Source organism: Rhinoderma darwinii, unplaced genomic scaffold (genome assembly GCF_050947455.1).
Source record: "Rhinoderma darwinii isolate aRhiDar2 unplaced genomic scaffold, aRhiDar2.hap1 Scaffold_444, whole genome shotgun sequence".
Classification (NCBI taxonomy): Eukaryota; Metazoa; Chordata; class Amphibia; order Anura; family Rhinodermatidae; genus Rhinoderma; species Rhinoderma darwinii.
The window spans coordinates 220,010-244,400 of record NW_027463895.1 but is presented as its reverse complement, the minus strand read 5'-3'; the positions used below and the strand labels follow the sequence as shown (position 1 = coordinate 244,400).

Genomic DNA, 24,391 nt, shown 5'->3' with positions numbered 1-24,391 from the left:
CTCACCGTCTTATATAAAGTTCAGACGGAACTTTGCACGTGTCATAGTGGAGCCCTCAGGATTCCAGAGCCAGCTTTCTGACATCATAATGGGGCCTCAGAGATAAAAGCCTGGGCCCAGGCAGTGTTGGTCAGTGCTGCTCAGCAGGCAGCACTGGACTGGACTGGATTACAGCTGATACAAGGTGTGAAGGAACAAGGGGTGGCTGTGGGCATGCACTTGCTGCCGCTGCCAGTGTTTATCTGCATGGCAGCAGGGCATTTGGGCGTTGCCAGGAAGGCGTTTTTATGTAGATTCCTCCTCTTTCAGCACTGCATTGTGGTGCAAGCAAAAGAAGCAAATCCTGTCTGGCTTCCTCTCCGGCCTTTATTCACCTCCCGTGTAGCTGTGAGTGTGTGAGCCTGCAGGGCCCCATGGAATTGCCTAGAAGTAGGCTGAATCGCTGCAAGGGCTGAACAGCAGTATCGGGCAGGCTCGGGCAACGCGCGGCCCGTTCGGGTTATCGCTTCTCGGCCTTTTGGCTAAGATCAAGTGTAGTATCTGTTCTTATCAGTTTAATATCTGATACGTCCCCTATCTGGGGACCATATATTAAATGGATTTTTAGAACAGGGAGATGGAAATAGAGCTTGCTCTGTCCACTCCACGCATTGACCTGGTATTGCAGTATTTCCAGGACCGGTGCACCCTTTCCTTATGTGTTGACTAAAAGCAGATTCCAAAAGTGTTTTTTGTCTTTGCTATTGTTTCTGTCTTTCTGAAGGGATCTCCCCTTTTAATCCCATTATTTCAACACCTGTTGGACAATGCATGAGTGATAATGAGCTCATTGATTAAATGCAATTAATGAATAGATTGCCACCTCTTGTTGTGTGTCGTCTGTGTTTCTGTGTTTCCGGCATTTCACATTGGAACACCTCATTCACCTTCCTTGTCTTCTCTCCGCCCTCCCTTTTAGGTAAGTTAAAGAGCTGCACCTGAGCCAGCCACTGATTGATTGATTGATTGATTGATTGATTGATTGATTGATTGATTGATTGATGCAGCACAACAGTCAAATAGTGGAGTGGAGTAGGGGAACAGCAAACAGCCAATAAAGCAGCCCGCCCGCTCGCCTGCCCGCCACAATGGACCTACCTGTGTACACTAGATGGATGTGATGGAATGTACTGTCGTCCCTACATTTCAAGAAGAAGTAAGAATTGCAGTTGCAACAAAGCCTTGCTTGCCTACAAAGAGAGCAGCAATTTGGATTTGTTACTATGTTACCTAGAAGAATAACAAACTGTGCAAGGATGGAGGTTGTAGGAGCAAGGAGAAGTTGTCTGTAAAGTTGGTGGATGCCTATTTTCCATTTTGCAGTCCCTTGTCTCCCTCTTGTGGCCTCCTGGAGGCAACTAGCTGTGCAAAAAAAAGACAGCCTGGCGGCCGGCTGTTGCAGTGTTGCCCTCTCAGGCAACACTGAGTGACTGACTGAGCCTCACCGTCTTATATAAAGTTCAGACGGAACTTTGCACGTGTCATAGTGGAGCCCTCAGGATTCCAGAGCCAGCTTTCTGACATCATAATGGGGCCTCAGAGATAAAAGCCTGGGCCCAGGCAGTGTTGGTCAGTGCTGCTCAGCAGGCAGCACTGGACTGGACTGGATTACAGCTGATACAAGGTGTGAAGGAACAAGGGGTGGCTGTGGGCATGCACTTGCTGCCGCTGCCAGTGTTTATCTGCATGGCAGCAGGGCATTTGGGCGTTGCCAGGAAGGCGTTTTTATGTAGATTCCTCCTCTTTCAGCACTGCATTGTGGTGCAAGCAAAAGAAGCAAATCCTGTCTGGCTTCCTCTCCGGCCTTTATTCACCTCCCGTGTAGCTGTGAGTGTGTGAGCCTGCAGGGCCCCATGGAATTGCCTAGAAGTAGGCTGAATCGCTGCAAGGGCTGAACAGCAGTATCGGGCAGGCTCGGGCAACGCGCGGCCCGTTCGGGTTATCGCTTCTCGGCCTTTTGGCTAAGATCAAGTGTAGTATCTGTTCTTATCAGTTTAATATCTGATACGTCCCCTATCTGGGGACCATATATTAAATGGATTTTTAGAACAGGGAGATGGAAATAGAGCTTGCTCTGTCCACTCCACGCATTGACCTGGTATTGCAGTATTTCCAGGACCGGTGCACCCTTTCCTTATGTGTTGACTAAAAGCAGATTCCAAAAGTGTTTTTTGTCTTTGCTATTGTTTCTGTCTTTCTGAAGGGATCTCCCCTTTTAATCCCATTATTTCAACACCTGTTGGACAATGCATGAGTGATAATGAGCTCATTGATTAAATGCAATTAATGAATAGATTGCCACCTCTTGTTGTGTGTCGTCTGTGTTTCTGTGTTTCCGGCATTTCACATTGGAACACCTCATTCACCTTCCTTGTCTTCTCTCCGCCCTCCCTTTTAGGTAAGTTAAAGAGCTGCACCTGAGCCAGCCACTGATTGATTGATTGATTGATTGATTGATTGATTTTTTTTTTTTATCACATTTGTTTTTATTGAGTTTTTCAAATCGAACATACAAGTAAGCAGGAACTAAGCTTACTTACACAACTTAACATAGTAAAAATAGAAATAAATTTACATAACTTAACATAACAAAGGTATCAGTACAATATCATAGCTTTGTGTACAATAAATCATTATGAACAATAAAACAATATGTAAGGGAATACATCAGGGAGTCTCAATGGTATTTTTGCACAATAATATATGGTTTGTATGTGTGAATATCCATAAATCTAGTGTATCGCATTACAATACTGGCTGGAGGTCCAAACATCCCACATGTTGTCAAATGAGCTTTTTTTATTTAAGGAAGAGGCGATCATAGATTCAAACCAGCAGTTGTTGTTTATTCCCTGAATAATTTCTGACAAGGATGGGATTTTATTGGTTTTCCAGTATTTTGCTATTTTGAATCTAGTCACTATAATAGTGTGTAGGATAACTGCTCTGTGAGTGCGATCATACTTGTCGGCACCAATTGCCAACAAGCATAATGGGGCATCTAGGATAATTGGATAACCACATATATTTGACAGAAAACGACCCATTTTTCTCCACACTTCCAGGATATGTGGACACTTCCACCAGATGTGCAACATAGTGCCTGTATTGCTACATCTCCAACACTCTTTTGATTCTTCGTAAAATTTATGAAGTTTCTCCGGGGTGAGGTACCATCTATACAAGAGTTTTCTGGCTGTTTCAATATGGTTAGTACATCTGGAGATCGATGAGACAGCATAGAAGGCCGAGTTCCATTGATCTTCAGATATAGTGACCTCAAGATCATGTTCCCACTTTTGTTTGTATATATGCAAGTCATTTGGGAAGGAGTTTAGTAAAAATGTATAACATTGGGAGATATTACCTCTGGAGGATGAGTTATTTGCTAACCATTTGCTTAATTTGGATTCTGATGTTGGGAGAGGTTTGGGTATGGATGTCAGTGCATGCCTAATTTGTAGATATTTATAAAAGTCATGTTTCTGAATATTGTACATTTGGGCCAGAGTTTGGAAGGGTATCAGGATGTCATTTTCCCATAAATCGGACATGTGGAGTAATCCATTAGCCATCCAAGTAGAGATGTCAAGATCTGGAATGAGAGCCATCAGTAGAGCAATACTAGATTTCTCATAATCCGTAGAATACAGGCTATGTTTAATAACTAGGTGGTGCCATAACTCCGTGATTGCCCTTATTGTAGGATGTGTGGACCTCATATGGTTCCCAAATAAAGAGGAAGCAGATAGGGATATTGCTAATGAGTGCCTTCCCAATACAGATGATTCAATGGAAACCCAATGTTTAGAAGCATCCTGTGACCATAACGATTTTAATTGGTCGAGTATAGCGGCTCTATAGTATTGTAATAGAGTGGGGCATCCCAATCCCCCCTCACGCATGGGTCTGTAAAGAATATCTGCTTTAACTCTTGATTTGGTTTTCCCCCATACGAATCTCATTAAGATGGATTGCAGTTTATTTATGAAAGCGTTTGTCACTAATATGGGAACATTCCTAAAAGTGTAGAGAATCTTAGGAAGAGTTAACATTTTGATGGCAGCTATTCTACCTAACCAAGAAACACCGTGGTGTTTATAGTTATGTAGGTCCTCAATGATTTTCTTGTGGAGAGGAATATAATTTTGGTCAAACAATTTTGAGACTGGAAATGTTAGATTAACCCCTAGATAAGGCAGGGCGTCTTCCACCCATTTGAAGGGGAATGATGCTTTAAGTTGTGCTACCATTTTCTGGGAAAGCCCCATATTCAGAATTTGTGACTTAGAAGTGTTTATTTTGTAGTAAGACGCATTACTAAATTCTGATAAAACTTTACTTATTTCTGGAAGGGACGTGGTTGGGGAAGAGCATATTATTATTACATCATCCGCGAACAGACCTATACGGTGTTCCTTTTTCCCTATTGTGATTCCAGAAATTGAACTAGAAGACCTTATTTTCTCAGCCAGAGGTTCCATTAAAAGCGCAAAAATTAAAGGGGACATGGGGCATCCCTGTCTAGTTCCATTTGTAATGTCAAAGCGTGAGGATAAAAATCCGGCTGAGTATACGGAGGCGGAAGGACCGGAGTATAGAGCTAAAATGGCTTTCCCAAACGGGCCCACTATTCCTATTTTATCCAGAACCGACTCTAGATAACCCCAATGGATCCTATCAAAGGCCTTCTCTGCATCTAATGATAGGAGCAGAGAAGGGGTGTTATGCGTTTCTGCATAGTGAAGGATGTTGATTAGTCTTCTAGTTCCATCTACCGTTTGTCTATTTTTAATAAATCCTACTTGATCAATATTGATTAGAGAAGGAAGGATATCGACCAGCCTGTTGGCCAACACTTTTGAATATATTTTCAAATCGCAATTTAGCAAAGAAATTGGTCTAAAATTTTCGGGTCTATCAGGAGATTTGCCTGGTTTCGGGAGGGTAATTATTAGTGCTTGTAGCATTTCTTTAGGAAAACGACCTGAAATAGTGGCCTGATTGAACATTGATACTAGGTGAGGGGCTATAATCTGAGAGAACTGTTTATAATATTCGTTTGTTAGACCGTCTGGTCCGGGAGATTTATTAATCTTGAGTTGTTTAATGACATTTTGTACCTCTGATAATGTGAATTGTGCATTAAGGAGTGTCATTTGATCACTCGGGATCGACGGTAAATTGACCGAATCTAGAAAGCCATCTATAAGTTGCTGCGTAGGTTGTTTGGTGAGAGGATCCTTGTTTAAATTGTATAAATGACCATAATATTCAGCAAAGGCTTCAGCTATCCCCTGTGGGTTTAAGATTTTATCCCCAGATGGTTTAAAAATATAGGGTATTTTAGCCTTCAAAGTTTTGTTTTTAAATTTATTAGCTAACATCTTCCCAGCCTTATTACCCTGCCAGTAATAGATCATTCTGCTCCTTCTCAGGGCGTATTCACACTTGTGGTATAACAATTGGTGAAGTTGTGTTCTTAATTGTTTTAATTCGATTGTTAGACCTCTCGTGGTTCTCTTTTTATTAAGATCTTCTAATTTCTTAATTTTAAGCAACAATTCTTCTGTTTTAGCTAATCTTATTTTCTTTGCTGTTGCCGCAATTTTGATAAGGTGACCTCTGATTACTGCTTTGTGTGCACACCAGTTGTTAAAGGTGGACGTGTCATCCGGTTTATTAGTTTCGAAAAAGTCAGTCAACGCTTTGTGTATCTGTGCATTGTATTCCTCTTTGTTTAGTAAGGAGTTGTTTATGCGCCAGGGGGAGGTGGGAACTCGATTATATTGCTCATTAATAGAGATAGAGACCGGGGCGTGGTCCGACCAAGTGATTGTCCCAATGCTAGGGTTGATCACACGCTGGAGTAACCATTGGTCAGCAATAATAAAGTCAATTCTAGAATAGCATTTGTGGGGGTGAGAGAAAAAAGTATAATCTCTTTCTGAGGCATTACAAGTTCTCCATGTGTCATAGAGATTTCCCCTGAATAAAATGTTATAGATATCTGTGTTTTTTTCTTTTGGTTTGCTCCTACTCTTATCTAATTGAGGAGTCAGTACTCTATTGAAGTCCCCACATAGTATTAGGGAACCAAATTTATTATTCTCAATTCGTTTAAGTAGACGTTTGAGAAATCTGCCTTGATGCTTATTAGGAGCGTATAGTGAGACCAAGGTGTATTTCTCATTGTTAATAAGGCACTGTATGATTACAAACCTATCACATTTATCATAAGTTACTTGTATAAGTTGAAAGGCCAAAGAATTTTTGATAGCAATCAACGTCCCCTTTTTCTTGCCTAAGTTTGGGGTACAAAAAATATGGGGGAACTGTGCATTTTTAAGCCTGTGGATGTCTTTCTCCAAGAGGTGTGTCTCTTGTGCACATAACACATCACATTTCAGCATTTTACACTCTTTCCACATGAGAGAGCGTTTGAATGGACTATTAAGGCCCTTCACATTCAAAGATGATATTTTAAAGACCATTATACCCTAAGAAAGATCGATACTGTGTACTCTTGTAGCATACCTGATCTCTAAATATCTCCCCTACGTGAGTAATATTATGTGAGTGAGGACCACTTATCTCCGTTATTCCCCGACAAGAAAGACTATATGTACATAACGTATTTTTCTTATCAATCAGTAGTGATACCTTGTAACATAAAAACCTGAGAACACATATGAAAATATGTTCAAATATATCTAGCCAACTCCTTGTAAAGGAAGTTGGCCTCATGGGGGGGGGGAAGAGACACAACACGTGTAACATAAGTGCCTTCCTAGCCCACATGGTTATTTAAAGGCACAGTACAACCTGCAGCAATAAGATTATCAAAAAGAAAAAAAAAAGGATATCAGACAACACCGTGAGTTCCTTATTCTGGATTCAACAGGGAGTCCAAAATTCTTGCTGGGTCATTCTCCTCTATATTCAATCAGATTGAATTCAGGGATTCTTAGGAGATCCAACCTGTGTCCATTCCTGGGATAATACCGGTGGTTTCTTTTTCGCCATCATTTGATGATCTCGAGGCTGAAAGTCGGGAAACCATTTTGCTAGAAGAGACGCTGCTTCTTTGGGTGTGTGAAGGACATGGCTGGCTCCATTTTTCGTGATGAGGAGCTTGACCGGGTAACCCCATTTATAGGGAATTTCTTGGTCACGTAGATGCTTTGTGAAAGGCGCAAATTCTCTTCTGCGATTCATCGTGGTTGGTGATAAATCTGCGTACAACAAGATGCCCACAAACCGCTCAGGGATGTCGTTATTTTTAAACGCCGACTTCAAGATGGCCTCTTTTGTTTGATAAAAATGGATTCTTGCCAGAACATCTCTTGGCGTTGTTTGCGGTAGATGTTTGGGTTTTGGCAATCTGTGTACTCTATCAATCATCAAATCTCTTTGATCCGCCTCTGGGATTAAAGCAGAAAAATAATCAATCAGGAACTCTCTGAGCTGCGCTGGCATGATGGATTCCGGTATACCGCGGAAACGAATGTTGTTCCTTCTGGAGCGGTCTTCCAAGTCAGCCAATTTTAATTTTACTGCTAGCATGTCTTCATCTGTCTCATTTTGAGCGTCCACTAAAGTATTAAAAGCAGAGGAAAATTCATCCATTTTTGTTTCAAGATGAGCTGTGCGATCACCAATATCTCTAATGTCCTTAGACAGTGTGGTAAAGGCAGTTTGGAAATCGTTTTGCATGGATGTCCTTAATTCTGACAATAGACTCCTCATATTAGATAAGGTGATGGCTGATTCCTCAGACGGGCTGCTTTCCCTAGATTTCCCCAGATTGGGCAGACTAGGAGGGAGAGAGACTGACCTGAAATCCAGTGCATACAGCTTGTCTGGTGTGCTTGAAGTTCCTTCCCCACTTGGACTGCCTGCTGTGCAATGTGCTGCCTGGGAGAGGATAGGAGCTCCTAGGACCGGAGCGTTTTCCTGCAGAGTGTGGCCGGCGCCATTTTGTGAGTTTCCCGCCGGGGGATAGAAGGACGTGAGTTTAACCGGGGCAGCCGGTTTAGATCTTCCTCTCACCATCCCTGCTGCTTTGTGGCTACTTCAGGAATCTCCAGGTATATTTTTGTGTCGGTATCCGACCTTTAAGGGTGGTTATGAGCCGCTTTATCTGAGGCTAGGAGAGGAGCTCAGACTTATGTGACCGCTCTCCTCGGCATCCGGACACACCCCCCGATTGATTGATTGATTGATGCAGCACAATAGTCAAATAGTGGAGTGGAGTAGGGGAACAGCAAACAGCCAATAAAGCAGCCCGCCCGCTCGCCTGCCCGCCACAATGGACCTACCTGTGTACACTAGATGGATGTGATGGAATGTACTGTCGTCCCTACATTTCAAGAAGAAGTAAGAATTGCAGTTGCAACAAAGCCTTGCTTGCCTACAAAGAGAGCAGCAATTTGGATTTGTTACTATGTTACCTAGAAGAATAACAAACTGTGCAAGGATGGAGGTTGTAGGAGCAAGGAGAAGTTGTCTGTAAAGTTGGTGGATGCCTATTTTCCATTTTGCAGTCCCTTGTCTCCCTCTTGTGGCCTCCTGGAGGCAACTAGCTGTGCAAAAAAAAGACAGCCTGGCGGCCGGCTGTTGCAGTGTTGCCCTCTCAGGCAACACTGAGTGACTGACTGAGCCTCACCGTCTTATATAAAGTTCAGACGGAACTTTGCACGTGTCATAGTGGAGCCCTCAGGATTCCAGAGCCAGCTTTCTGACATCATAATGGGGCCTCAGAGATAAAAGCCTGGGCCCAGGCAGTGTTGGTCAGTGCTGCTCAGCAGGCAGCACTGGACTGGACTGGATTACAGCTGATACAAGGTGTGAAGGAACAAGGGGTGGCTGTGGGCATGCACTTGCTGCCGCTGCCAGTGTTTATCTGCATGGCAGCAGGGCATTTGGGCGTTGCCAGGAAGGCGTTTTTATGTAGATTCCTCCTCTTTCAGCACTGCATTGTGGTGCAAGCAAAAGAAGCAAATCCTGTCTGGCTTCCTCTCCGGCCTTTATTCACCTCCCGTGTAGCTGTGAGTGTGTGAGCCTGCAGGGCCCCATGGAATTGCCTAGAAGTAGGCTGAATCGCTGCAAGGGCTGAACAGCAGTATCGGGCAGGCTCGGGCAACGCGCGGCCCGTTCGGGTTATCGCTTCTCGGCCTTTTGGCTAAGATCAAGTGTAGTATCTGTTCTTATCAGTTTAATATCTGATACGTCCCCTATCTGGGGACCATATATTAAATGGATTTTTAGAACAGGGAGATGAAAATAGAGCTTGCTCTGTCCACTCCACGCATTGACCTGGTATTGCAGTATTTCCAGGACCGGTGCACCCTTTCCTTATGTGTTGACTAAAAGCAGATTCCAAAAGTGTTTTTTGTCTTTGCTATTGTTTCTGTCTTTCTGAAGGGATCTCCCCTTTTAATCCCATTATTTCAACACCTGTTGGACAATGCATGAGTGATAATGAGCTCATTGATTAAATGCAATTAATGAATAGATTGCCACCTCTTGTTGTGTGTCGTCTGTGTTTCTGTGTTTCCGGCATTTCACATTGGAACACCTCATTCACCTTCCTTGTCTTCTCTCCGCCCTCCCTTTTAGGTAAGTTAAAGAGCTGCACCTGAGCCAGCCACTGATTGATTGATTGATTGATTGATTGATTGATTGATTGATTGATGCAGCACAACAGTCAAATAGTGGAGTGGAGTAGGGGAACAGCAAACAGCCAATAAAGCAGCCCGCCCGCTCGCCTGCCCGCCACAATGGACCTACCTGTGTACACTAGATGGATGTGATGGAATGTACTGTCGTCCCTACATTTCAAGAAGAAGTAAGAATTGCAGTTGCAACAAAGCCTTGCTTGCCTACAAAGAGAGCAGCAATTTGGATTTGTTACTATGTTACCTAGAAGAATAACAAACTGTGCAAGGATGGAGGTTGTAGGAGCAAGGAGAAGTTGTCTGTAAAGTTGGTGGATGCCTATTTTCCATTTTGCAGTCCCTTGTCTCCCTCTTGTGGCCTCCTGGAGGCAACTAGCTGTGCAAAAAAAAGACAGCCTGGCGGCCGGCTGTTGCAGTGTTGCCCTCTCAGGCAACACTGAGTGACTGACTGAGCCTCACCGTCTTATATAAAGTTCAGACGGAACTTTGCACGTGTCATAGTGGAGCCCTCAGGATTCCAGAGCCAGCTTTCTGACATCATAATGGGGCCTCAGAGATAAAAGCCTGGGCCCAGGCAGTGTTGGTCAGTGCTGCTCAGCAGGCAGCACTGGACTGGACTGGATTACAGCTGATACAAGGTGTGAAGGAACAAGGGGTGGCTGTGGGCATGCACTTGCTGCCGCTGCCAGTGTTTATCTGCATGGCAGCAGGGCATTTGGGCGTTGCCAGGAAGGCGTTTTTATGTAGATTCCTCCTCTTTCAGCACTGCATTGTGGTGCAAGCAAAAGAAGCAAATCCTGTCTGGCTTCCTCTCCGGCCTTTATTCACCTCCCGTGTAGCTGTGAGTGTGTGAGCCTGCAGGGCCCCATGGAATTGCCTAGAAGTAGGCTGAATCGCTGCAAGGGCTGAACAGCAGTATCGGGCAGGCTCGGGCAACGCGCGGCCCGTTCGGGTTATCGCTTCTCGGCCTTTTGGCTAAGATCAAGTGTAGTATCTGTTCTTATCAGTTTAATATCTGATACGTCCCCTATCTGGGGACCATATATTAAATGGATTTTTAGAACAGGGAGATGGAAATAGAGCTTGCTCTGTCCACTCCACGCATTGACCTGGTATTGCAGTATTTCCAGGACCGGTGCACCCTTTCCTTATGTGTTGACTAAAAGCAGATTCCAAAAGTGTTTTTTGTCTTTGCTATTGTTTCTGTCTTTCTGAAGGGATCTCCCCTTTTAATCCCATTATTTCAACACCTGTTGGACAATGCATGAGTGATAATGAGCTCATTGATTAAATGCAATTAATGAATAGATTGCCACCTCTTGTTGTGTGTCGTCTGTGTTTCTGTGTTTCCGGCATTTCACATTGGAACACCTCATTCACCTTCCTTGTCTTCTCTCCGCCCTCCCTTTTAGGTAAGTTAAAGAGCTGCACCTGAGCCAGCCACTGATTGATTGATTGATTGATTGATTGATTGATTGATGCAGCACAACAGTCAAATAGTGGAGTGGAGTAGGGGAACAGCAAACAGCCAATAAAGCAGCCCGCCCGCTCGCCTGCCCGCCACAATGGACCTACCTGTGTACACTAGATGGATGTGATGGAATGTACTGTCGTCCCTACATTTCAAGAAGAAGTAAGAATTGCAGTTGCAACAAAGCCTTGCTTGCCTACAAAGAGAGCAGCAATTTGGATTTGTTACTATGTTACCTAGAAGAATAACAAACTGTGCAAGGATGGAGGTTGTAGGAGCAAGGAGAAGTTGTCTGTAAAGTTGGTGGATGCCTATTTTCCATTTTGCAGTCCCTTGTCTCCCTCTTGTGGCCTCCTGGAGGCAACTAGCTGTGCAAAAAAAAGACAGCCTGGCGGCCGGCTGTTGCAGTGTTGCCCTCTCAGGCAACACTGAGTGACTGACTGAGCCTCACCGTCTTATATAAAGTTCAGACGGAACTTTGCACGTGTCATAGTGGAGCCCTCAGGATTCCAGAGCCAGCTTTCTGACATCATAATGGGGCCTCAGAGATAATAGCCTGGGCCCAGGCAGTGTTGGTCAGTGCTGCTCAGCAGGCAGCACTGGACTGGACTGGATTACAGCTGATACAAGGTGTGAAGGAACAAGGGGTGGCTGTGGGCATGCACTTGCTGCCGCTGCCAGTGTTTATCTGCATGGCAGCAGGGCATTTGGGCGTTGCCAGGAAGGCGTTTTTATGTAGATTCCTCCTCTTTCAGCACTGCATTGTGGTGCAAGCAAAAGAAGCAAATCCTGTCTGGCTTCCTCTCCGGCCTTTATTCACCTCCCGTGTAGCTGTGAGTGTGTGAGCCTGCAGGGCCCCATGGAATTGCCTAGAAGTAGGCTGAATCGCTGCAAGGGCTGAACAGCAGTATCGGGCAGGCTCGGGCAACGCGTGGCCCGTTCGGGTTATCGCTTCTCGGCCTTTTGGCTAAGATCAAGTGTAGTATCTGTTCTTATCAGTTTAATATCTGATACGTCCCCTATCTGGGGACCATATATTAAATGGATTTTTAGAACAGGGAGATGGAAATAGAGCTTGCTCTGTCCACTCCACGCATTGACCTGGTATTGCAGTATTTCCAGGACCGGTGCACCCTTTCCTTATGTGTTGACTAAAAGCAGATTCCAAAAGTGTTTTTTGTCTTTGCTATTGTTTCTGTCTTTCTGAAGGGATCTCCCCTTTTAATCCCATTATTTCAACACCTGTTGGACAATGCATGAGTGATAATGAGCTCATTGATTAAATGCAATTAATGAATAGATTGCCACCTCTTGTTGTGTGTCGTCTGTGTTTCTGTGTTTCCGGCATTTCACATTGGAACACCTCATTCACCTTCCTTGTCTTCTCTCCGCCCTCCCTTTTAGGTAAGTTAAAGAGCTGCACCTGAGCCAGCCACTGATTGATTGATTGATTGATTGATTGATTGATTGATTGATTGATTGATTGATTGATTGATGCAGCACAACAGTCAAATAGTGGAGTGGAGTAGGGGAACAGCAAACAGCCAATAAAGCAGCCCGCCCGCTCGCCTGCCCGCCACAATGGACCTACCTGTGTACACTAGATGGATGTGATGGAATGTACTGTCGTCCCTACATTTCAAGAAGAAGTAAGAATTGCAGTTGCAACAAAGCCTTGCTTGCCTACAAAGAGAGCAGCAATTTGGATTTGTTACTATGTTACCTAGAAGAATAACAAACTGTGCAAGGATGGAGGTTGTAGGAGCAAGGAGAAGTTGTCTGTAAAGTTGGTGGATGCCTATTTTCCATTTTGCAGTCCCTTGTCTCCCTCTTGTGGCCTCCTGGAGGCAACTAGCTGTGCAAAAAAAAGACAGCCTGGCGGCCGGCTGTTGCAGTGTTGCCCTCTCAGGCAACACTGAGTGACTGACTGAGCCTCACCGTCTTATATAAAGTTCAGACGGAACTTTGCACGTGTCATAGTGGAGCCCTCAGGATTCCAGAGCCAGCTTTCTGACATCATAATGGGGCCTCAGAGATAAAAGCCTGGGCCCAGGCAGTGTTGGTCAGTGCTGCTCAGCAGGCAGCACTGGACTGGACTGGATTACAGCTGATACAAGGTGTGAAGGAACAAGGGGTGGCTGTGGGCATGCACTTGCTGCCGCTGCCAGTGTTTATCTGCATGGCAGCAGGGCATTTGGGCGTTGCCAGGAAGGCGTTTTTATGTAGATTCCTCCTCTTTCAGCACTGCATTGTGGTGCAAGCAAAAGAAGCAAATCCTGTCTGGCTTCCTCTCCGGCCTTTATTCACCTCCCGTGTAGCTGTGAGTGTGTGAGCCTGCAGGGCCCCATGGAATTGCCTAGAAGTAGGCTGAATCGCTGCAAGGGCTGAACAGCAGTATCGGGCAGGCTCGGGCAACGCGCGGCCCGTTCGGGTTATCGCTTCTCGGCCTTTTGGCTAAGATCAAGTGTAGTATCTGTTCTTATCAGTTTAATATCTGATACGTCCCCTATCTGGGGACCATATATTAAATGGATTTTTAGAACAGGGAGATGGAAATAGAGCTTGCTCTGTCCACTCCACGCATTGACCTGGTATTGCAGTATTTCCAGGACCGGTGCACCCTTTCCTTATGTGTTGACTAAAAGCAGATTCCAAAAGTGTTTTTTGTCTTTGCTATTGTTTCTGTCTTTCTGAAGGGATCTCCCCTTTTAATCCCATTATTTCAACACCTGTTGGACAATGCATGAGTGATAATGAGCTCATTGATTAAATGCAATTAATGAATAGATTGCCACCTCTTGTTGTGTGTCGTCTGTGTTTCTGTGTTTCCGGCATTTCACATTGGAACACCTCATTCACCTTCCTTGTCTTCTCTCCGCCCTCCCTTTTAGGTAAGTTAAAGAGCTGCACCTGAGCCAGCCACTGATTGATTGATTGATTGATTGATTGATTGATTGATTGATTGATTGATTGATTGATGCAGCACAACAGTCAAATAGTGGAGTGGAGTAGGGGAACAGCAAACAGCCAATAAAGCAGCCCGCCCGCTCGCCTGCCCGCCACAATGGACCTACCTGTGTACACTAGATGGATGTGATGGAATGTACTGTCGTCCCTACATTTCAAGAAGAAGTAAGAATTGCAGTTGCAACAAAGCCTTGCTTGCCTACAAAGAGAGCAGCAATTTGGATTTGTTACTATGTTACCTAGAAGAATAACAAACTGTGCAAGGATGGAGGTTGTAGGAGCAAGGAGAAGTTGTCTGTAAAGTTGGTGGATGCCTATTTTCCATTTTGCAGTCCCTTGTCTCCCTCTTGTGGCCTCCTGGAGGCAACTAGCTGTGCAAAAAAAAGACAGCCTGGCGGCCGGCTGTTGCAGTGTTGCCCTCTCAGGCAACACTGAGTGACTGACTGAGCCTCACCGTCTTATATAAAGTTCAGACGGAACTTTGCACGTGTCATAGTGGAGCCCTCAGGATTCCAGAGCCAGCTTTCTGACATCATAATGGGGCCTCAGAGATAAAAGCCTGGGCCCAGGCAGTGTTGGTCAGTGCTGCTCAGCAGGCAGCACTGGACTGGACTGGATTACAGCTGATACAAGGTGTGAAGGAACAAGGGGTGGCTGTGGGCATGCACTTGCTGCCGCTGCCAGTGTTTATCTGCATGGCAGCAGGGCATTTGGGCGTTGCCAGGAAGGCGTTTTTATGTAGATTCCTCCTCTTTCAGCACTGCATTGTGGTGCAAGCAAAAGAAGCAAATCCTGTCTGGCTTCCTCTCCGGCCTTTATTCACCTCCCGTGTAGCTGTGAGTGTGTGAGCCTGCAGGGCCCCATGGAATTGCCTAGAAGTAGGCTGAATCGCTGCAAGGGCTGAACAGCAGTATCGGGCAGGCTCGGGCAACGCGCGGCCCGTTCGGGTTATCGCTTCTCGGCCTTTTGGCTAAGATCAAGTGTAGTATCTGTTCTTATCAGTTTAATATCTGATACGTCCCCTATCTGGGGACCATATATTAAATGGATTTTTAGAACAGGGAGATGGAAATAGAGCTTGCTCTGTCCACTCCACGCATTGACCTGGTATTGCAGTATTTCCAGGACCGGTGCACCCTTTCCTTATGTGTTGACTAAAAGCAGATTCCAAAAGTGTTTTTTGTCTTTGCTATTGTTTCTGTCTTTCTGAAGGGATCTCCCCTTTTAATCCCATTATTTCAACACCTGTTGGACAATGCATGAGTGATAATGAGCTCATTGATTAAATGCAATTAATGAATAGATTGCCACCTCTTGTTGTGTGTCGTCTGTGTTTCTGTGTTTCCGGCATTTCACATTGGAACACCTCATTCACCTTCCTTGTCTTCTCTCCGCCCTCCCTTTTAGGTAAGTTAAAGAGCTGCACCTGAGCCAGCCACTGATTGATTGATTGATTGATTGATTGATTGATTGATTGATTGATTGATTGATTGATTGATGCAGCACAACAGTCAAATAGTGGAGTGGAGTAGGGGAACAGCAAACAGCCAATAAAGCAGCCCGCCCGCTCGCCTGCCCGCCACAATGGACCTACCTGTGTACACTAGATGGATGTGATGGAATGTACTGTCGTCCTTACATTTCAAGAAGAAGTAAGAATTGCAGTTGCAACAAAGCCTTGCTTGCCTACAAAGAGAGCAGCAATTTGGATTTGTTACTATGTTACCTAGAAGAATAACAAACTGTGCAAGGATGGAGGTTGTAGGAGCAAGGAGAAGTTGTCTGTAAAGTTGGTGGATGCCTATTTTCCATTTTGCAGTCCCTTGTCTCCCTCTTGTGGCCTCCTGGAGGCAACTAGCTGTGCAAAAAAAAGACAGCCTGGCGGCCGGCTGTTGCAGTGTTGCCCTCTCAGGCAACACTGAGTGACTGACTGAGCCTCACCGTCTTATATAAAGTTCAGACGGAACTTTGCACGTGTCATAGTGGAGCCCTCAGGATTCCAGAGCCAGCTTTCTGACATCATAATGGGGCCTCAGAGATAAAAGCCTGGGCCCAGGCAGTGTTGGTCAGTGCTGCTCAGCAGGCAGCACTGGACTGGACTGGATTACAGCTGATACAAGGTGTGAAGGAACAAGGGGTGGCTGTGGGCATGCACTTGCTGCCGCTGCCAGTGTTTATCTGCATGGCAGCAGGGCATTTGGGCGTTGCCAGGAAGGCGTTTTTATGTAGATTCCTCCTCTTTCAGCACTGCATTGTGGTGCAAGCAAAAGAAGCAAATCCTGTCTGGCTTCCTCTCCGGCCTTTATTCACCTCCCGTGTAGCTGTGAGTGTGTGAGCCTGCAGGGCCCCATGGAATTGCCTAGAAGTAGGCTGAATCGCTGCAAGGGCTGAACAGCAGTATCGGGCAGGCTCGGGCAACGCGCGGCCCGTTCGGGTTATCGCTTCTCGGCCTTTTGGCTAAGATCAAGTGTAGTATCTGTTCTTATCAGTTTAATATCTGATACGTCCCCTATCTGGGGACCATATATTAAATGGATTTTTAGAACAGGGAGATGGAAATAGAGCTTGCTCTGTCCACTCCACGCATTGACCTGGTATTGCAGTATTTCCAGGACCGGTGCACCCTTTCCTTATGTGTTGACTAAAAGCAGATTCCAAAAGTGTTTTTTGTCTTTGCTATTGTTTCTGTCTTTCTGAAGGGATCTCCCCTTTTAATCCCATTATTTCAACACCTGTTGGACAATGCATGAGTGATAATGAGCTCATTGATTAAATGCAATTAATGAATAGATTGCCACCTCTTGTTGTGTGTCGTCTGTGTTTCTGTGTTTCCGGCATTTCACATTGGAACACCTCATTCACCTTCCTTGTCTTCTCTCCGCCCTCCCTTTTAGGTAAGTTAAAGAGCTGCACCTGAGCCAGCCACTGATTGATTGATTGATTGATTGATTGATTGATTGATTGATTGATTGATTGATTGATGCAGCACAACAGTCAAATAGTGGAGTGGAGTAGGGGAACAGCAAACAGCCAATAAAGCAGCCCGCCCGCTCGCCTGCCCGCCACAATGGACCTACCTGTGTACACTAGATGGATGTGATGGAATGTACTGTCGTCCTTACATTTCAAGAAGAAGTAAGAATTGCAGTTGCAACAAAGCCTTGCTTGCCTACAAAGAGAGCAGCAATTTGGATTTGTTACTATGTTACCTAGAAGAATAACAAACTGTGCAAGGATGGAGGTTGTAGGAGCAAGGAGAAGTTGTCTGTAAAGTTGGTGGATGCCTATTTTCCATTTTGCAGTCCCTTGTCTCCCTCTTGTGGCCTCCTGGAGGCAACTAGCTGTGCAAAAAAAAGACAGCCTGGCGGCCGGCTGTTGCAGTGTTGCCCTCTCAGGCAACACTGAGTGACTGACTGAGCCTCACCGTCTTATATAAAGTTCAGACGGAACTTTGCACGTGTCATAGTGGAGCCCTCAGGATTCCAGAGCCAGCTTTCTGACATCATAATGGGGCCTCAGAGATAAAAGCCTGGGCCCAGGCAGTGTTGGTCAGTGCTGCTCAGCAGGCAGCACTGGACTGGACTGGATTACAGCTGATACAAGGTGTGAAGGAACAAGGGGTGGCTGTGGGCATGCACTTGCTGCCGCTGCCAGTGTTTATCTGCATGGCAGCAGGGCATTTGGGCGTTGCCAGGAAGGCGTTTTTATGTAGATTCCTCCTCTTTCAGCACTGCATTGTGGTGCAAGCAAAAGAAGCAAATCCTGTCTGGCTTCCTCTCCGGCCTTTATTCACCTCCCGTGTAGCTGTGAGTGTGTGAGCCTGCAGGGCCCCATGGAATTGCCTAGAAGTAGGCTGAATCGCTGCAAGGGCTGAACAGCAGTATCGGGCAGGCTCGGGCAACGCGCGGCCCGTTCGGGTTATCGCTTCTCGGCCTTTTGGCTAAGATCAAGTGTAGTATCTGTTCTTATCAGTTTAATATCTGATACGTCCCCTATCTGGGGACCATATATTAAATGGATTTTTAGAACAGGGAGATGGAAATAGAGCTTGCTCTGTCCACTCCACGCATTGACCTGGTATTGCAGTATTTCCAGGACCGGTGCACCCTTTCCTTATGTGTTGACTAAAAGCAGATTCCAAAAGTGTTTTTTGTCTTTGCTATTGTTTCTGTCTTTCTGAAGGGATCTCCCCTTTTAATCCCATTATTTCAACACCTGTTGGACAATGCATGAGTGATAATGAGCTCATTGATTAAATGCAATTAATGAATAGATTGCCACCTCTTGTTGTGTGTCGTCTGTGTTTCTGTGTTTCCGGCATTTCACATTGGAACACCTCATTCACCTTCCTTGTCTTCTCTCCGCCCTCCCTTTTAGGTAAGTGAAAGAGCTGCACCTGAGCCAGCCACTGATTGATTGATTGATTGATTGATTGATTGATTGATTGATTGATGCAGCACAACAGTCAAATAGTGGAGTGGAGTAGGGGAACAGCAAACAGCCAATAAAGCAGCCCGCCCGCTCGCCTGCCCGCCACAATGGACCTACCTGTGTACACTAGATGGATGTGATGGAATGTACTGTCGTCCCTACATTTCAAGAAGAAGTAAGAATTGCAGTTGCAACAAAGCCTTGCTTGCCTACAAAGAGAGCAGCAATTTGGATTTGTTACTATGTTACCTAGAAGAATAACAAACTGTGCAAGGATGGAGGTTGTAGGAGCAAGGAGAAGTTGTCTGTAAAGTTGGTGGATGCCTATTTTCCATTTTGCAGTCCCTTGTCTCCCTCTTGTGGCCTCCTGGAGGCAACTAGCTGTGCAAAAAAAAGACAGCCTGGCGGCCGGCTGTTGCAGTGTTGCCCTCTCAGGCAACACTGAGTGACTGACTGAGCCTCACCGTCTTATATAAAGTTCAGACGGAACTTTGCACGTGTCATAGTGGAGCCCTCAGGATTCCAGAGCCAGCTTTCTGACATCATAATGGGGCCTCAGAGATAAAAGCCTGGGCCCAGGCAGTGTTGGTCAGTGCTGCTCAGCAGGCAGCACTGGACTGGACTGGATTACAGCTGATACAAGGTGTGAAGGAACAAGGGGTGGCTGTGGGCATGCACTTGCTGCCGCTGCCAGTGTTTATCTGCATGGCAGCAGGGCATTTGGGCGTTGCCAGGAAGGCGTTTTTATGTAGATTCCTCCTCTTTCAGCACTGCATTGTGGTGCAAGCAAAAGAAGCAAATCCTGTCTGGCTTCCTCTCCGGCCTTTATTCACCTCCCGTGTAGCTGTGAGTGTGTGAGCCTGCAGGGCCCCATGGAATTGCCTAGAAGTAGGCTGAATCGCTGCAAGGGCTGAACAGCAGTATCGGGCAGGCTCGGGCAACGCGCGGCCCGTTCGGGTTATCGCTTCTCGGCCTTTTGGCTAAGATCAAGTGTAGTATCTGTTCTTATCAGTTTAATATCTGATACGTCCCCTATCTGGGGACCATATATTAAATGGATTTTTAGAACAGGGAGATGGAAATAGAGCTTGCTCTGTCCACTCCACGCATTGACCTGGTATTGCAGTATTTCCAGGACCGGTGCACCCTTTCCTTATGTGTTGACTAAAAGCAGATTCCAAAAGTGTTTTTTGTCTTTGCTATTGTTTCTGTCTTTCTGAAGGGATCTCCCCTTTTAATCCCATTATTTCAACACCTGTTGGACAATGCATGAGTGATAATGAGCTCATTGATTAAATGCAATTAATGAATAGATTGCCACCTCTTGTTGTGTGTCGTCTGTGTTTCTGTGTTTCCGGCATTTCACATTGGAACACCTCATTCACCTTCCTTGTCTTCTCTCCGCCCTCCCTTTTAGGTAAGTTAAAGAGCTGCACCTGAGCCAGCCACTGATTGATTGATTGATTGATTGATTGATTGATTGATTGATTGATTGATTGATTGATTGATGCAGCACAACAGTCAAATAGTGGAGTGGAGTAGGGGAACAGCAAACAGCCAATAAAGCAGCCCGCCCGCTCGCCTGCCCGCCACAATGGACCTACCTGTGTACACTAGATGGATGTGATGGAATGTACTGTCGTCCCTACATTTCAAGAAGAAGTAAGAATTGCAGTTGCAACAAAGCCTTGCTTGCCTACAAAGAGAGCAGCAATTTGGATTTGTTACTATGTTACCTAGAAGAATAACAAACTGTGCAAGGATGGAGGTTGTAGGAGCAAGGAGAAGTTGTCTGTAAAGTTGGTGGATGCCTATTTTCCATTTTGCAGTCCCTTGTCTCCCTCTTGTGGCCTCCTGGAGGCAACTAGCTGTGCAAAAAAAAGACAGCCTGGCGGCCGGCTGTTGCAGTGTTGCCCTCTCAGGCAACACTGAGTGACTGACTGAGCCTCACCGTCTTATATAAAGTTCAGACGGAACTTTGCACGTGTCATAGTGGAGCCCTCAGGATTCCAGAGCCAGCTTTCTGACATCATAATGGGGCCTCAGAGATAAAAGCCTGGGCCCAGGCAGTGTTGGTCAGTGCTGCTCAGCAGGCAGCACTGGACTGGACTGGATTACAGCTGATACAAGGTGTGAAGGAACAAGGGGTGGCTGTGGGCATGCACTTGCTGCCGCTGCCAGTGTTTATCTGCATGGCAGCAGGGCATTTGGGCGTTGCCAGGAAGGCGTTTTTATGTAGATTCCTCCTCTTTCAGCACTGCATTGTGGTGCAAGCAAAAGAAGCAAATCCTGTCTGGCTTCCTCTCCGGCCTTTATTCACCTCCCGTGTAGCTGTGAGTGTGTGAGCCTGCAGGGCCCCATGGAATTGCCTAGAAGTAGGCTGAATCGCTGCAAGGGCTGAACAGCAGTATCGGGCAGGCTCGGGCAACGCGCGGCCCGTTCGGGTTATCGCTTCTCGGCCTTTTGGCTAAGATCAAGTGTAGTATCTGTTCTTATCAGTTTAATATCTGATACGTCCCCTATCTGGGGACCATATATTAAATGGATTTTTAGAACAGGGAGATGGAAATAGAGCTTGCTCTGTCCACTCCACGCATTGACCTGGTATTGCAGTATTTCCAGGACCGGTGCACCCTTTCCTTATGTGTTGACTAAAAGCAGATTCCAAAAGTGTTTTTTGTCTTTGCTATTGTTTCTGTCTTTCTGAAGGGATCTCCCCTTTTAATCCCATTATTTCAACACCTGTTGGACAATGCATGAGTGATAATGAGCTCATTGATTAAATGCAATTAATGAATAGATTGCCACCTCTTGTTGTGTGTCGTCTGTGTTTCTGTGTTTCCGGCATTTCACATTGGAACACCTCATTCACCTTCCTTGTCTTCTCTCCGCCCTCCCTTTTAGGTAAGTTAAAGAGCTGCACCTGAGCCAGCCACTGATTGATTGATTGATTGATTGATTGATTGATTGATTGATTGATTGATTGATTGATGCAGCACAACAGTCAAATAGTGGAGTGGAGTAGGGGAACAGCAAACAGCCAATAAAGCAGCCCGCCCGCTCGCCTGCCCGCCACAATGGACCTACCTGTGTACACTAGATGGATGTGATGGAATGTACTGTCGTCCCTACATTTCAAGAAGAAGTAAGAATTGCAGTTGCAACAAAGCCTTGCTTGCCTACAAAGAGAGCAGCAATTTGGATTTGTTACTATGTTACCTAGAAGAATAACAAACTGTGCAAGGATGGAGGTTGTAGGAGCAAGGAGAAGTTGTCTGTAAAGTTGGTGGATGCCTATTTTCCATTTTGCAGTCCCTTGTCTCCCTCTTGTGGCCTCCTGGAGGCAACTAGCTGTGCAAAAAAAAGACAGCCTGGCGGCCGGCTGTTGCAGTGTTGCCCTCTCAGGCAACACTGAGTGACTGACTGAGCCTCACCGTCTTATATAAAGTTCAGACGGAACTTTGCACGTGTCATAGTGGAGCCCTCAGGATTCCAGAGCCAGCTTTCTGACATCATAATGGGGCCTCAGAGATAAAAGCCTGGGCCCAGGCAGTGTTGGTCAGTGCTGCTCAGCAGGCAGCACTGGACTGGACTGGATTACAGCTGATACAAGGTGTGAAGGAACAAGGGGTGGCTGTGGGCATGCACTTGCTGCCGCTGCCAGTGTTTATCTGCATGGCAGCAGGGCATTTGGGCGTTGCCAGGAAGGCGTTTTTATGTAGATTCCTCCTCTTTCAGCACTGCATTGTGGTGCAAGCAAAAGAAGCAAATCCTGTCTGGCTTCCTCTCCGGCCTTTATTCACCTCCCGTGTAGCTGTGAGTGTGTGAGCCTGCAGGGCCCCATGGAATTGCCTAGAAGTAGGCTGAATCGCTGCAAGGGCTGAACAGCAGTATCGGGCAGGCTCGGGCAACGCGCGGCCCGTTCGGGTTATCGCTTCTCGGCCTTTTGGCTAAGATCAAGTGTAGTATCTGTTCTTATCAGTTTAATATCTGATACGTCCCCTATCTGGGGACCATATATTAAATGGATTTTTAGAACAGGGAGATGGAAATAGAGCTTGCTCTGTCCACTCCACGCATTGACCTGGTATTGCAGTATTTCCAGGACCGGTGCACCCTTTCCTTATGTGTTGACTAAAAGCAGATTCCAAAAGTGTTTTTTGTCTTTGCTATTGTTTCTGTCTTTCTGAAGGGATCTCCCCTTTTAATCCCATTATTTCAACACCTGTTGGACAATGCATGAGTGATAATGAGCTCATTGATTAAATGCAATTAATGAATAGATTGCCACCTCTTGTTGTGTGTCGTCTGTGTTTCTGTGTTTCCGGCATTTCACATTGGAACACCTCATTCACCTTCCTTGTCTTCTCTCCACCCTCCCTTTTAGGTAAGTTAAAGAGCTGCACCTGAGCCAGCCACTGATTGATTGATTGATTGATTGATTGATTGATTGATTGATTGATTGATTGATGCAGCACAACAGTCAAATAGTGGAGTGGAGTAGGGGAACAGCAAACAGCCAATAAAGCAGCCCGCCCGCTCGCCTGCCCGCCACAATGGACCTACCTGTGTACACTAGATGGATGTGATGGAATGTACTGTCGTCCCTACATTTCAAGAAGAAGTAAGAATTGCAGTTGCAACAAAGCCTTGCTTGCCTACAAAGAGAGCAGCAATTTGGATTTGTTACTATGTTACCTAGAAGAATAACAAACTGTGCAAGGATGGAGGTTGTAGGAGCAAGGAGAAGTTGTCTGTAAAGTTGGTGGATGCCTATTTTCCATTTTGCAGTCCCTTGTCTCCCTCTTGTGGCCTCCTGGAGGCAACTAGCTGTGCAAAAAAAAGACAGCCTGGCGGCCGGCTGTTGCAGTGTTGCCCTCTCAGGCAACACTGAGTGACTGACTGAGCCTCACCGTCTTATATAAAGTTCAGACGGAACTTTGCACGTGTCATAGTGGAGCCCTCAGGATTCCAGAGCCAGCTTTCTGACATCATAATGGGGCCTCAGAGATAAAAGCCTGGGCCCAGGCAGTGTTGGTCAGTGCTGCTCAGCAGGCAGCACTGGACTGGACTGGATTACAGCTGATACAAGGTGTGAAGGAACAAGGGGTGGCTGTGGGCATGCACTTGCTGCCGCTGCCAGTGTTTATCTGCATGGCAGCAGGGCATTTGGGCGTTGCCAGGAAGGCGTTTTTATGTAGATTCCTCCTCTTTCAGCACTGCATTGTGGTGCAAGCAAAAGAAGCAAATCCTGTCTGGCTTCCTCTCCGGCCTTTATTCACCTCCCGTGTAGCTGTGAGTGTGTGAGCCTGCAGGGCCCCATGGAATTGCCTAGAAGTAGGCTGAATCGCTGCAAGGGCTGAACAGCAGTATCGGGCAGGCTCGGGCAACGCGCGGCCCGTTCGGGTTATCGCTTCTCGGCCTTTTGGCTAAGATCAAGTGTAGTATCTGTTCTTATCAGTTTAATATCTGATACGTCCCCTATCTGGGGACCATATATTAAATGGATTTTTAGAACAGGGAGATGGAAATAGAGCTTGCTCTGTCCACTCCACGCATTGACCTGGTATTGCAGTATTTCCAGGACCGGTGCACCCTTTCCTTATGTGTTGACTAAAAGCAGATTCCAAAAGTGTTTTTTGTCTTTGCTATTGTTTCTGTCTTTCTGAAGGGATCTCCCCTTTTAATCCCATTATTTCAACACCTGTTGAACAATGCATGAGTGATAATGAGCTCATTGATTAAATGCAATTAATGAATAGATTGCCACCTCTTGTTGTGTGTCGTCTGTGTTTCTGTGTTT

General features: G+C 45.9%; 13 non-coding genes across 13 annotated transcripts; all 13 read left to right on the top strand.

The window, feature by feature from the left end:
- Positions 1–501: 501 nt before the first annotated feature.
- On the top strand, positions 502–692 carry LOC142715574 (U2 spliceosomal RNA). The gene has a single exon (XR_012870932.1). It is a non-coding gene; the product is annotated as a U2 spliceosomal RNA (small nuclear RNA).
- Positions 693–1,980: 1,288 nt separating this feature from the next.
- Positions 1,981–2,171, top strand: LOC142715573 (U2 spliceosomal RNA). Its single transcript, XR_012870931.1, has one exon. It is a non-coding gene; the product is annotated as a U2 spliceosomal RNA (small nuclear RNA).
- Positions 2,172–9,203: 7,032 nt separating this feature from the next.
- On the top strand, positions 9,204–9,394 carry LOC142715459 (U2 spliceosomal RNA). Its single transcript, XR_012870828.1, has one exon. It is a non-coding gene; the product is annotated as a U2 spliceosomal RNA (small nuclear RNA).
- A 1,280-nt stretch (positions 9,395–10,674) lies between these two features.
- LOC142715572 (U2 spliceosomal RNA) lies at positions 10,675–10,865 on the top strand. Its single transcript, XR_012870930.1, has one exon. It is a non-coding gene; the product is annotated as a U2 spliceosomal RNA (small nuclear RNA).
- Positions 10,866–12,137: 1,272 nt separating this feature from the next.
- Positions 12,138–12,328, top strand: LOC142715570 (U2 spliceosomal RNA). The gene has a single exon (XR_012870929.1). It is a non-coding gene; the product is annotated as a U2 spliceosomal RNA (small nuclear RNA).
- Positions 12,329–13,624: 1,296 nt separating this feature from the next.
- Positions 13,625–13,815, top strand: LOC142715569 (U2 spliceosomal RNA). The gene has a single exon (XR_012870928.1). It is a non-coding gene; the product is annotated as a U2 spliceosomal RNA (small nuclear RNA).
- Positions 13,816–15,107: 1,292 nt separating this feature from the next.
- LOC142715568 (U2 spliceosomal RNA) lies at positions 15,108–15,298 on the top strand. The gene has a single exon (XR_012870927.1). It is a non-coding gene; the product is annotated as a U2 spliceosomal RNA (small nuclear RNA).
- A 1,296-nt stretch (positions 15,299–16,594) lies between these two features.
- On the top strand, positions 16,595–16,785 carry LOC142715567 (U2 spliceosomal RNA). The gene has a single exon (XR_012870926.1). It is a non-coding gene; the product is annotated as a U2 spliceosomal RNA (small nuclear RNA).
- Positions 16,786–18,077: 1,292 nt separating this feature from the next.
- On the top strand, positions 18,078–18,268 carry LOC142715566 (U2 spliceosomal RNA). Its single transcript, XR_012870925.1, has one exon. It is a non-coding gene; the product is annotated as a U2 spliceosomal RNA (small nuclear RNA).
- Positions 18,269–19,548: 1,280 nt separating this feature from the next.
- On the top strand, positions 19,549–19,739 carry LOC142715565 (U2 spliceosomal RNA). Its single transcript, XR_012870924.1, has one exon. It is a non-coding gene; the product is annotated as a U2 spliceosomal RNA (small nuclear RNA).
- A 1,296-nt stretch (positions 19,740–21,035) lies between these two features.
- Positions 21,036–21,226, top strand: LOC142715563 (U2 spliceosomal RNA). Its single transcript, XR_012870922.1, has one exon. It is a non-coding gene; the product is annotated as a U2 spliceosomal RNA (small nuclear RNA).
- Positions 21,227–22,518: 1,292 nt separating this feature from the next.
- On the top strand, positions 22,519–22,709 carry LOC142715562 (U2 spliceosomal RNA). Its single transcript, XR_012870921.1, has one exon. It is a non-coding gene; the product is annotated as a U2 spliceosomal RNA (small nuclear RNA).
- A 1,288-nt stretch (positions 22,710–23,997) lies between these two features.
- On the top strand, positions 23,998–24,188 carry LOC142715561 (U2 spliceosomal RNA). The gene has a single exon (XR_012870920.1). It is a non-coding gene; the product is annotated as a U2 spliceosomal RNA (small nuclear RNA).
- The last annotated feature ends 203 nt before the right edge of the window (positions 24,189–24,391 follow it).